This window comes from Polyodon spathula, chromosome 3, assembly GCF_017654505.1.
Source record: "Polyodon spathula isolate WHYD16114869_AA chromosome 3, ASM1765450v1, whole genome shotgun sequence".
Lineage (NCBI taxonomy): Eukaryota > Metazoa > Chordata > Actinopteri > Acipenseriformes > Polyodontidae > Polyodon > Polyodon spathula.
The window spans coordinates 33142665-33155625 of record NC_054536.1 but is presented as its reverse complement, the minus strand read 5'-3'; the positions used below and the strand labels follow the sequence as shown (position 1 = coordinate 33155625).

Here is a 12961-nt window from a genome sequence, read left to right as displayed (position 1 = left end):
TATTCCGCGTTTATCATGCAGTGCAGCTTGAAGTGTAAAACCAATACTTTCTTTTTCCAGTGGGCTGGACCATAGAGCTTTTAGGAATTGAATTGGCTGTATACCTTCTTTTCTTAACAATTGGCTTGGGTAGTGTATTAACAAATGTAGGCTACTGTATTTTTTAAATGAATTTGTTGATCGACATCAAGACTGCTATGGTTGTGTTCACACTGGGTCTGTTTAGAGGGTTTGGTCCGCACTCTACAGTGTGAACAACAAAGTCTGCCTGGGAAACAAACCTTACCGAGTCCACCTAAAGAGGTGGTCTAGGTCCATTTGGCAAACGCATCGTGTTTGGTTCGTTTCCTAAACCTCAATGTGAACAGCAGTTGGACTTAGTGCTTTTGCACGTAGGAAACGAACTGTACAAGGTAACCTGACTAGGAAGTAGACATTTAGCAGTTTAGTTCATATTCTGACAAAACAAGTAGAGCAAAAAACTAAAAAAATCTTTGTGTCATGGACTGCTTGAGTGGTTCGTGTGAGTGGTGACATTAGACCAGGAAATGAAACGATAATAATGGGCTAAAACTGAACGCAACAGAGTTAGCTTTTTATTAAACAAAAATAAACAAACAGTTTAAACAAAAACACAAAATAAAGAGCTCACTGGCCAAAGTAAAAATAAACACTAACAAATAATTATTTTTTTAATTACAAGTACATTGTTTGCTGGCTTGGTAGCTCTTACTATCCTTCACTCTCCTCACAACTCTACTCTGAGCCCAGAGTGGGTCTTATATACTCTGGCTGGAGCCTTGCTCATTAAACAATTACCTTATTAAGGCTCCAGCCCACGAGCTTACTGGGATGGGGATTTAACCCTATCCCCGCCAGCTACACTTTACGAGACCGGCTCTTCAATTTGGACTCAAGTCTTACTCATGAACGAGTCTTAATGGGATTTTGGTCTTAAGTATGGTCTTAACTTTAAGAAAACCCTTTGGAAGTTTCTACTGAGACTGTGCAGCAATTTCCGCACACCGAACTGGAAATACTAAAATATATGTGTTCGTGACCATTAGTGTCAACCCACTGATTTATTATCTTTTTATTAAATGCTTCGATTTATTTTTTTCATTTTTTTCTCAGTATAATTACACCTAAAAAATATATATTTAATATAATTAGTGAGATAACCTATACATATCCCTTTATAATCTTAAAATACAATTATAACAATGTGTTATTAATAGAAAATATGAAATCCTATTTTACAATATAATAGTTTGACACTATTGTATATATTTACAGCACATTTTCTGATATTTCTTGCCTTATAATCCCAGTGAAGGACCCAAACTGACAATTTTTCTTCGGGCAGTGAGCAGCTTTCTCATGAGTGGGAGAGAGTGAAGACACGCGGTGCGAGGACAGGAACGCGGTCTTGGTTAAGACCCCCAGAAAATAGCTTTGTGAATCAGACTTCAGACTCGGTCATAACATAGTCTGCAAAGCACACTTAAGCCCTTTTTTTAGTTTTAGACTTAAGTCATCTTTGTGAATACAGCCCCAGGTTGCAAATTTCAAACTCCTGGTTGTCGCGCTTTAATAAAGACTATATATACCTGGTAAAATGGGCTATGGAACTATAACATCCCTTTTCCCACACATAGTCATTATATATATATATATATATATATATATATATATATATATATATATATATATATATATATATATATATATATACACACACACACACACACACACACACACACACACACACACACACATATATATATATATATATATATATATATATATATATATATATATATATATATATATATATATATATATATATATATATCAAATGATTTCCATTACATGAGAGTAGATGTTAAAACTTAATGCTGATTAAGGCTGATTTCAAGATAAGCACCAACTTACGTAGCTTTATAGTAAGCTAATGTGATCCATCTGCATTTCCATCCATTTGCATTTCTTTCCATCTGATGATGTAGATATCCTTCTGCCTGGTGTTGATGGCTGAAGTGTAATGTTGGCTCCAGGGATCAGCTTATTTTGCCTCCCCAGCGCAACAGCATGCAACGGCTGCAACGCTGGCTCCAGGGATTAACCACAGTGCTGTCTCCCCAGCGCACCAGCATGACAACTGTCTGGATTGAGCTAAGTAGGGTACATCTCTGGGGTCTTTAAGTGGGCACCTTCCATCCTCAGTGTTTTGTCGACTAGCCCACAGCACCTCAAGAGGGCTTGACAGTGATTCTGGAGTCACAGTATCAACCCGTTCCGTCCCCCATGCAACTCATTCCAGCTTACCAGTACAACAACGTTGCTTTCTTTCTATTGTGCTTGAAATCCCCATCCAGACTCTTTCTGTCTTAACCATAGCCAGTTGCTGCTCCTTTCTGCTGCTTCAGATAAGTAACAAATAACTAATAGATTGTCTGTGTTTAGTCGATGATCTAATATGGTAATGGTCATATAGTATTCACTTAAGTTGATTAACGCACATTCGTTTGAACTATTATCCAGTTTTCACCAGCATAATATAACATACTGTTTAAGAATCATCATAAACACCTGAAAGCTGAAATAAAAGCAAAAGGAGACACACAGAATACTAAAGCGACGGTGCCAATACTTTTGTCATGAACAAATATTTTAAATTGCTTAAGTGCTTTTGCTTTTCATCAAGATTGTTTGTTAAACTACCTGAAATTGTGTATTTTGGTGTTTGTTATATTAATTAGAGGCTAATGTTCACCAAATGTTTGTATTTCATATATTTTCTTGAATGATCAAATGTTTTGTCTGCAATTGTAACAATGGCAGGGTTTCATTCTCTCCATTGTCGTGAGAATGTGACTATGGGAAGTGTGCTGCCAAAACACTGTACGACTTAAAAAGGGTGGTTAAAATAGCCTTCTCACACTAAGAAGCAGTGCAAATTGGCCAAAAACAACTTCTTTTTTTTTCTTCAAGGAAACTTGTCCGTTTGTAACCTTGCACAACTTTCTACTACTGTATAACTAAAGGCCACACCAATCAATCCTTTATTGTCTGAGGTCTGCTGGAAGTAGCCCAGGCAAGATCTTTGATCAAATAGGAAAAAAAATAAGCATACAGTACAAGGGGTTTAGAGACCTCCGTTCAGTATTTTTTTTTAATGTGACACCATTTACAGTATACAGTGTTTCAAATTATTGCCATTTCACTCATAAAATGATAGTGCTTTATAGTTTAGTTGTTTTATATATAAGGTTATAACAAAAATACTGAAGCACAAGTATAAAAAATGCAGCCCTTTGCAATACATCAATAAATAAATAAATAAATAACAAAGCCCTTTGCAAAGCACATGAAGATAGCTGATTGCTTTAAGCCTAGATGTTTCTGTCCCCTAGCAATAAAATGCAATTCATTGTACACTATCTTTAAGTAGCACCCATAATTGGTACCTACCAACGACAAATAAAGTAAAGTTTGTATCTCCAAAATGTATTAAATTAGCACAGCTGGGAATTGGTGCCAGTGGTCTCCTGTATTATTGCTGTGGGCTACTGACAGCACCAGGCTTGAGCGACCACCTATAGAGTTGAAGTAACATCTAGTAAACCTAATTAATTGAGCAACATTTGTTTTAGAAGAACAATAAAAAAAGTGTTGGTTCCACAACATTTTTCTAAAAGATAAACACAGTGTTTAACATAACTTAACGAAGTTACAGAAAGTTACAAAAGGGTAGCCAACTGTAGATTTACTACCAGTGTTTTGAAAATGTACTATTTTGAAAATACTGTACTAAACATTTAGACTGGATCATTTTTATATCATTAACCTACGTAAGCAGAAATAACAATAGGAAATCACGCAGAACACAAATAGCAACTTTTTAAAACAGCTACAAATAAAACATTAAGAAAAAGGAGATGATATATAGTAAAACAAAACAGAATCTGTCATACAAGATGAAAATCTCTAGGCTGTATATGTTAAAAATCTGGAAGGCAGTACTGAAACAGCAATGAGAACTGTAGTCAGGAGGCCACATGTCATGTGGAATAAGGGATACTGGTAGTAGATGTGCTTTGTTGAGTTATTACTTATGTCCATGTGTGGTCTCATTTCTAAGCCTACTTCAGCTGTATTTGTTTTGACATTTTTGTTTCTCAGTCATTAATACTCGAGGTCATGCTCTTGGCCTGTATTTGAAAACTAGACTAAATGTTTAAAAAGCACCTGTTACATCTGGACTGTGATTTCTTTGAATGCAGTCTCTGAAGCAGTGCCTTTTGAAAGCTGCACACTCCGCTGTGTTGAGTCCACTAGAGGGGAGCCACGAAGCTTGATACTGCCATCTAATGAGAACCAGGGGAGGTGCATTTGACAACTTTGTGGGAAACCGGCATCAATTGTGTAACATTGTGGGGTACCCCGTAACAGAGGGATGACTGAATTAAAGTCATTTTCTGATGCCCAGTTTAATTAACTGACACTTTTCTCTTGTCTACAGAAGAGAAAGGAACAAAACATCTTTCCAGAAGTAAAACATTTAAAAAGGGTACATAACGTTTTTTTGCTTTGTTTTGCAAATGTTTTGTAAATGCTTAAGTCTCAAATGTAATTACACTTGCACAAAATTAACACAGCTTAACTGCCGAATCTGCAGAATTTAATTTGGGCTTTAATTTACTTGCCATATGCTTTATGGAACTGCCTGAACGAAAGCATGCTACCGACATTTTAACTGTGTAATAGGCACCAAAACTGAATTAGGCTGTTTTACCGACTATATTATGTCAATGGATTTGAACTGCCTGATGCAGTTCATCTAAATTCTAGACCTAACAACATAGGTACATGTATATATCTTAACTATATCGACATGTAATTTGTCTTTTTTCTACTAGCATTTGCTTATAATATCATTAAATAATATTACCAATATTATATTACCAAATATGTGTAGCATCTCTAGCAAAATGAGATTCTGTTTGAGAGTATGTGCTACAGTAAACCCAAACCATAAATTCAGTTCAGATTTTCATATTTATACATTGCAAGTTAGTTGTAATTGCAAGCCAATGTAGTCTAATTTTAATATTATACAGTCAATGGAAATAAATAAAACTATTAAATTGGTACCACAAACAACAATTTGGATTTATACAAAGGAACTACTCATAATAATACCATCAGTCTTCCTCAATTATCCAAATATATTATATTATATAATAATAATAATATATATTAATAATTATTATGATTAGTAATACATATAATATTATAACAAAATATCAAGTCTTACTGCTTTGTATACTCTAGATACAATATAGTTTATTTATTACTTTGTGTATTAATAAGGCTAACTGTAAGGTAAAATAATAATAATAATAATAATAATAATAATAATAATAATAATAATAATAATAATAATCTGATAAATAAAAACAAATAGGGACCAAATACTCACAGCCTGAGTTTGATGATCCTGCAGCACAGGCTGGTCTTTCTTGCAGACTAATTAGTATTTTTCTAAATTTTCCTCCCTGAAGCTCCTCCCATGCACCCATGCCCAAATCTCCTTTATTTGCTACTTCTCCAAAATAAATATCTTAAAACGCGCTTCAGCAACTACAAGCAATATATGTTACATCACAATGTTGAATATTACATCTTACTAAAAAGTAACTTGAGTCTGTGAATTACTTCTAACTTGTGTTTAGTAGACTAAAAGGTAAAACAAATCTATGTTTTCACTTTCATTTTCCACAAAATAATAATAAAAATAATAAATAATAATAATAATAATAATAATAATAATAATAATAATAATAATAATTTGGAAATATCAGTCTGATCATTTCTTTGGATACCTTTATAAATGTGAGAAAATAATACAAAAAAAAATTGCATTCCAAGCTGTGTCCAGGCAAGTACAATGTAAAGCTTTAAGATAGCAGGTTCGGAAGCCTTCACTCAAACAGGTGGTGTTTTTACTGGGGACACTGCACACCTTGAACTTTCTTCTCTTTGTTATTAATGTTATAGACTTTGTTCACGGTACAGAATGTTTGCTTTATATTTCTCATTACAAAGTGTAACCTATTTGTAATACATTCTGCTGTGGAGAGCCATAGCTTTCTTCTGGATGTCGATTAAAAAAAAAAGTTACATAATGTAGAGATGGTAAGTTTTCTTGTGTTTGTTATTATCAGTATAAGTATTTTGGTTAGTTTTATGTACTGCCCATTTCTTTCATGAAAATAAGGACATTTGTTTTATAGGTTGAACAGTTTTGAAGATGTAATTTAGCTATTAGGATAATTTAATTTATGATATAAAAGCCATTATTATTAATCTTTATAGAAATAAAGAAAATATTCTGCAGTACACACAGTTCCAAAATAGATGAGACATATAGCTATTACAAAAACAGCAACTAACATTTACATCAAATATCTAATATGAATGTGAATATATGGGATGAAGTTAAAGCTACAGTTCTGATCTGAAACTGACCAACACAAGTCTCCATCTGTTGAGGAATGCAGGAGCAAAAGGCAGTTAAAACCGCATGATGATCGGGAGGACAGGATTTCGCAAGAGATCATGTGACCCCCCCCCCCCCATTCAGTGGAAGAGTGTGGCAATAAACGGATAAAAAGAAATATCACTCTGCAACCCCCTCCAAAATAAAATGAAAATTAAATAAAGGGACCAGAACAGAGGAAGGAAGAAAGATCCTGAGATCAGATCAAAGGAAATACCATTGCATGGTTCGTGGGAAAGGGGTCGACATTTCAATTAACAACTCATATTTATTCACAGGATGTCTCCTTCCAACAGAGAGGGTTCTGTAACTTGATGTAATTGATATCCTAACACTCTTAACCAAATCACAAGGTCTGCTTAAGGATGGTCAAACCTGAATGTATAAATGCAGATATTTTTGTACTGCTTAGTTTGTCAACCTGACAAGGTTGCCTCAGTATATTGTCTTGACAACACAAGTTATTGTATTAAGCTGAGTTGAATATCTCTCGAAGTTGAGCTTCTTGGATTGATGTCAAATTTAATTAATACTATTAAGTTGAGTGTATATTTTTATGGACAGTCCCTCTGAGTTTGTGCCTAAATTAAGGATTGGTGCTATATTCAATTAAACAATAAATGTTATTTATCACTAATGAAAAAGAGTTCCAGGTTCTTTTTTCTATAGTACACCTTTTTGGAACCAACAGTCAATGCAGAACAAATGTTCTGAGGTCACTAATATTTAACATATGCATTATCGAAAACATATACTTGCCTTCTCTTAAATCAATAACGGATGGACACTTATTTATTGTTAAAGGTTAATCTCTAGTGTAACCCAAAAACAGATGAGTGCAATAAAAACATGTTGTAAAGTATTAAAGGTAAACCACTGTCATCTAAACATCTAATTGAAAATTAATGCCATGTGCTTCACTTTGTACAAGAACAGTGATATACAGTATTTCCAGAAAGTAAAATGTTATAACATGGGTCAGTTACCTTCACTATGAAGGAGGTTTACCAGAGCTGCTGTTGTGTGTTTTATTGGAATTATTAGTTATTTAATGAATAACAATTCCTGTCAATGCCAAGGCAAAATGGGGGTCTTTAATTATCTAAGCAGAAATCAAGAGTTGAGAAATCTTTTTATTTTTTGAGATTGCAGGGTCTGAGTCATGCTCTTCATGTAAACTGATCCCAGATCAGCCCTCAGGAGAATCATGGATTTCTAGACAGCAAGACATGGAGAATAAACTTTATTAACTAAATATCTGGAGTTTCTTCAAATTTCCTGTGAGGAGCAAGGGCTGATGTCAGGAGACTTCTGGCGACATTGGGAGAGTTGGCACGTCTGAAATATTTACTTAAAGCTGCCCTCTTGTATAACCATACAGTTTAAAACTACACAATAAGATTTAATACTGAATTTTCTTGTATTTATTTATTCTTGTTTTCATTTGGATCTCTGGAGGATCAAAACAAAAAAACATTCAAAAAAGGTAACATCCAAGATATTAGAATTGTTAATAAGCAACAATGACATTTTCTATATTCAGACATGGTAGCAGCAAGCCACTTAACCCTTACCTGAGCAACACCTGTTATTCAGTCCTGGACCTCTCTCAAGCAGAAACACATTTTTTGATTGTTTAGTAGTCTCAACCTCTGAAACTACCCAACTAATTTCACTTGTGAGCTGGATTTGAGCGCAGGTTTCCAGCAGAGAAAGACACGAGAAGCAAGAAAATTGGGGTTCTGTACAACCTAACCCCCCTATAGATTTTTAAAACTCTGAATCCTGCGATTGTAATCTTGAAAATGCATGCTATAGTGGATAAGTGCCCATTTCAATTGTTGTCCAGTCAAGGTACAGGGAAATATTTAAAACCTGAAATTCAAGGCCATTGTCAGTGATTCAGGTGCAATGAAAATTAAAGTCGCTTTATTAAGTTTAATTGCTATTGTTGTACAGTAGTCATTGTTACCATGGCAGCTAAGGCAATACCCTTGCACACAACCTGGCTTTATAGCCGACAGTGAGAAAGAGTTTCTGGAGATAGAGCAGGTGTCCTTGAGCAATAGTCTGATTAATACCATTACTGGAGCCATTGGTGCCTGCAGCCGTATACATGTTATGCTGAGTCTGCACCTTTGATTTGCAAAATTTCATCTTCATAAGTGTGGACTTACATGTACGGTTGAAGCGAAGCAGACATTTAAACACATGTACATGGATTAGGGAGTGGTTAACATGTAGAAAACAGAAAGTACTGATTAGAGGAAAAACCTCAGAATGGAGTGTGGTAACCAGCGGTGTACCACAGGGATCAGTATTAGGTCCTCTGCTATTCCTAATCTACATTAATGATTTAGATTCTGGTATAGTAAGCAAACTTGTTAAATTTGCAGACGACACAAAAGTAGGAGGAGTGGCAAACACTGTTGCAGCAGCAAAGGTCATTCAAAATGATCTAGACAAGATTCAGAACTGGGCAGATACATGGCAAATGACATTTAATAGAGAAAAGTGTAAGGTACTGCACGCAGGAAATAAAAATGTACATTATAAATATCATATGGGAGATATTGAAATTGGAGAAGGAATCTATGAAAAAGACCTAGGAGTTTTTGTTGACTCAGAAATGTCTTCATCTAGGCAATGTGGGGAAGCTATAAAAAAGGCTAACAAGATACTCGGATACATTGTGAAAAGTGTTGAATTTAAATCAAGGGAAGTAATGTTAAAACTGTACAATGCACTTGTAAGACCTCATCTTGAATATTGTGTGCAGTTCTGGTCACCTCGCTATAAAAAAGATATTGCTGCTCTAGAAAGAGTGCAAAGAAGAGCGACCAGAATTATTCCGGGCTTAAAAGGCATGTCATATGCAGACAGGCTAAAAGAATTGAATCTGTTCAGTCTTGAACAAAGAAGACTACGTGGCGACCTAATTCAAGCATTCAAAATTCTAAAAGGTATTGACAGTGTCGACGCAAGGGACTTTTTCAGCCTGAAAAAAGAAACAAGGACCAGGGGTCACAAATGGAGTTTAGAAAAAGGGGCATTCAGAACAGAAAATAGGAGACACTTTTTTACACAGAGAATTGTGAGGGTCTGGAATCAACTCCCCAGTAATGTTGTTGAAGCTGACACCCTGGGATCCTTCAAGAAGCTGCTTGATGAGATTTTGGGATCAATAAGCTACTAACAACCAAACGAGCAAGATGGGCCGAATGGCATCCACTCGTTTGTAAACTTTCTTATGTTCTTATGTTCTTATGTTCTTATGGCTCCACCTCTGGTTCAGTGGTCCCATAGCACACTTTCTCCTCAAATTACATGAAATATTATTAAAGGTAAAAATGTTAACCTGCTCTGAATCTTCATTTCTGGATCATATGATTGTTGACTGAGGAGCTGTATTTGTTAACCTAAAAAATCCTACTCCTGAACAAAATGATATTGCCTCCACCCGCTCCTCACCTAATTTACTGTACTCTCTATATGCATGCATTGTATCCTTCTCCTTCCCATAATCCCATTCTCTGTTAAAGGAAAACTGAACAATAAACTCCATCAGTCTTAAATGCAACTATGGCTAGAATAAACAAACATAACATTCTGTCTTGACCCTTTGCATGTTCATTTCCTTATCTCTTCCAGACTTACTTCATTTCCTTATCTCTTTCAGACTTTGTCTCGGAGGTCTGGTCGTGATCTCCCGAAGAAGGTTAATTAGAAAATACAGATTAACTATATATATATATATATATATATATATATATATATATATATATATATATATATATATATATATATATATATATAACCTCACCTGCTCAGCAGAGAGAAAAACCCTTTGATTGGGAGGAAACCTCTGGCGGTCCCGACAGAGAGATGGGCCCCCCCCACTTCGGGCAATATTCTGTAGAACAAATGTAAGATTCCACGTTGTCCGTTTACTTGGTTGCTTATTAGTTATTAAAATAGGAATCACAAATCAAACAAAAATGTCACTCTCCTCCATTTAAAAGATCAAGGTTGGCTTGTCAGAAATATATATAAGAATTTACCACAGAATGGCCATTTATTAAAAGACGTCAACCACATCCTAATGTCTTTCTGAGCCTCTGAAGATATATTGATGTGGGCATTAATATTTTGTACTGTTGTAGAGAGCAAGGTGGTGATATGATGGTTCTGCCTTGAGGAATGATGCATACGGCGAAATTAAAACAAAAGACTGGATAGCATCAGAAATGGTGATGTAGTGAAGAGAAAACTGGTCAGAAGGAATGAGTGCATTGATGCTGCTGCTGGAAGAACCACAAGGTGGAAGAGAGGTAAATGAGGAGGTGCTTCTTGTCTGAGATTTTTCTAGTGGCAACCCTGAAGGGGCTGATTCGGAATTGAGGGAAGGAAGGGGGGGGGGGGTAAAAGGGCCCCTCCATGAATCCTTTTGATTTCTCGGATGCAATAAGCAATGACTTCGGATTCCTTTAGTGTGGATTGAAGGTTTTTTACAACATAGGGAGGATGATGGGATAATTGTTAAACCAGGGGAGAAGCCATTGGAAAGCCCAAAAACAAAATTATGGTCAGGATGGTTTTGGAACGCCTCGGATAGAATAGGGAGTTGATGAGGGTCAATGCAATGAGGAGGGTTGATTGTCATTTACGGTGAGGTGGGCAGATGGAAAGGGAATGGACTTTTCCACAGAGACTGCACATATGGAGAAAATGGCACTGTTGGGATAAACAAAATAAACAGTTAAAATTATTGCATAACTGTCTGCCACCGGAGAATTTGATGTGCCTGCTGTGTGAATCTTTGAGAGCTGAGGAATTAGGCGGGGCTCAAGAATGGAGAGGTGTAACTGCTGGGAGGCGGTCCTGAAGGGAGGAGAGTTGAGGTAGGGACGTGGTGAGATGAAGCCCGTCAAGAGGCTGCTTTGGGGCACAGAGCAGTGGAGTGGGCAGTGGAAGCACATACACCGCAAGGGTTTGCAAGGAAACCACTGAAAAACCTATTGAATCAGGTTGTGACCAGTCTATGAGGGTGTTTTCTTTTTTAAAATGTTTTTTTTTTTTTTTATAATTTTACTCCCAATTTAGAATAGTCATTTATTTTTAGGTTGAGCTCATCGCTACCACCCCTGAGCTGACTCAGGAGTGACGAAGACAAACACACACTGTCCTCAGCAACTTGTTGTCAGCCAACCACTTCTTTTCACACTGCAGACCCACCATGCAGCCACCTAAGAGCTACAGCATCGGAGGACAACATAGCTCGGGGCAGCTTACAGGCAAGCCCACAGGCTCCCTGCCAGACCACAGGGGCACCCTGGCCGACCTAACACCTGCTCTCCAAACAACACCCAATGATTACAATAGTTTTGCCTTTTGGCTATTGTGCATTAATAACTTGGCAGTGTAACAGCATTCAGACAGCCATAAAAGAACCAGCTTTAATCTTACTGTACACCATCCATCTTATTTTGAAAACACCCACATATTTAATGTAAATTTCATCGAACATGTAGATACTAGGAGTGATCAAGTATCTCTTCCTTTCAGAACTTTTAAACTCAAAGGGGTTGTGATGAGTCAAAGGGTTTTCGGTCTGTGATTCAGCCTCCCGACAGTAGATGGCATCAAACCAACTCGGGACTTCCCTTACCAAGATCTCGTGACCATGGCAAAAGTCATCTTTTGAGGGGCGGCACCTTGGTGAGGGGCGGAAGTACGAGTATGTAAATTCCAGCCACTGGAGTCAAGTGAAGGATAAGGACACTTGTCAGTTGGGGATTGGTGTTCCACTGACTACAGAGGCGGGACATTACATACTAAAGGGAACGTACTACTGTGTTCGGGGTTGGTCCGAAAGTAAAATAGGAGGAGTAACGGGTGGAGGGAGAGACTGGTTTGGTGCAGCGGGATTTTTAAAACAAAAAACACTAACATTTCTTTTGTCTTTTTTTTGTTTATGTATGGGTCGCCACGAAGACAATTAAAGACGAGTCATCACGGTTTGTTTTGGATTTCACCCCTGCACTCCTTCCCTCACACCATTTTGTTTTCTTTTGTTATTTAATCATTTTGTTGTGTATAGAGAATAAAAATAAATCATTTTATTTCTGTACACATAAATTACTGTCTGGACATTCCATTTAATACACTCACGCCTCACAGGGGTGTAAAGCTGACCCTCTTTATTTACACAAATACCCTTATACAGAAAAATATAATACTTCTTAGCCCGATTTTTACGACCCGCTTCTGACCTGGAACCTCTACTACAGGACCCAACCTGAACCCGCAACCCGCTGCAGCACCATCTTCTTACCTGCGACCCAGCCCGACCCGCTTTAATAAGATCTGCAACACAACCCAAACCCACAAGTTTTT

At 36.7% G+C, this 12961-nt stretch overlaps 1 protein-coding gene across 2 annotated transcripts in view; it reads right to left on the bottom strand.

Annotated features, from left to right (window-relative positions):
• Positions 1–5513, bottom strand: part of LOC121313005 (collagen alpha-6(VI) chain-like) — an 88032-nt gene extending 82519 nt beyond the window's left edge. For both annotated transcript variants that reach the window (XM_041245082.1, XM_041245084.1), the window contains exon 1: positions 5486–5513. The gene's annotated coding sequence lies outside the window, so the exon portion shown is untranslated. The remainder of the gene's footprint in view (positions 1–5485) is intronic.
• Positions 5514–12961: the final 7448 nt, after the last annotated feature.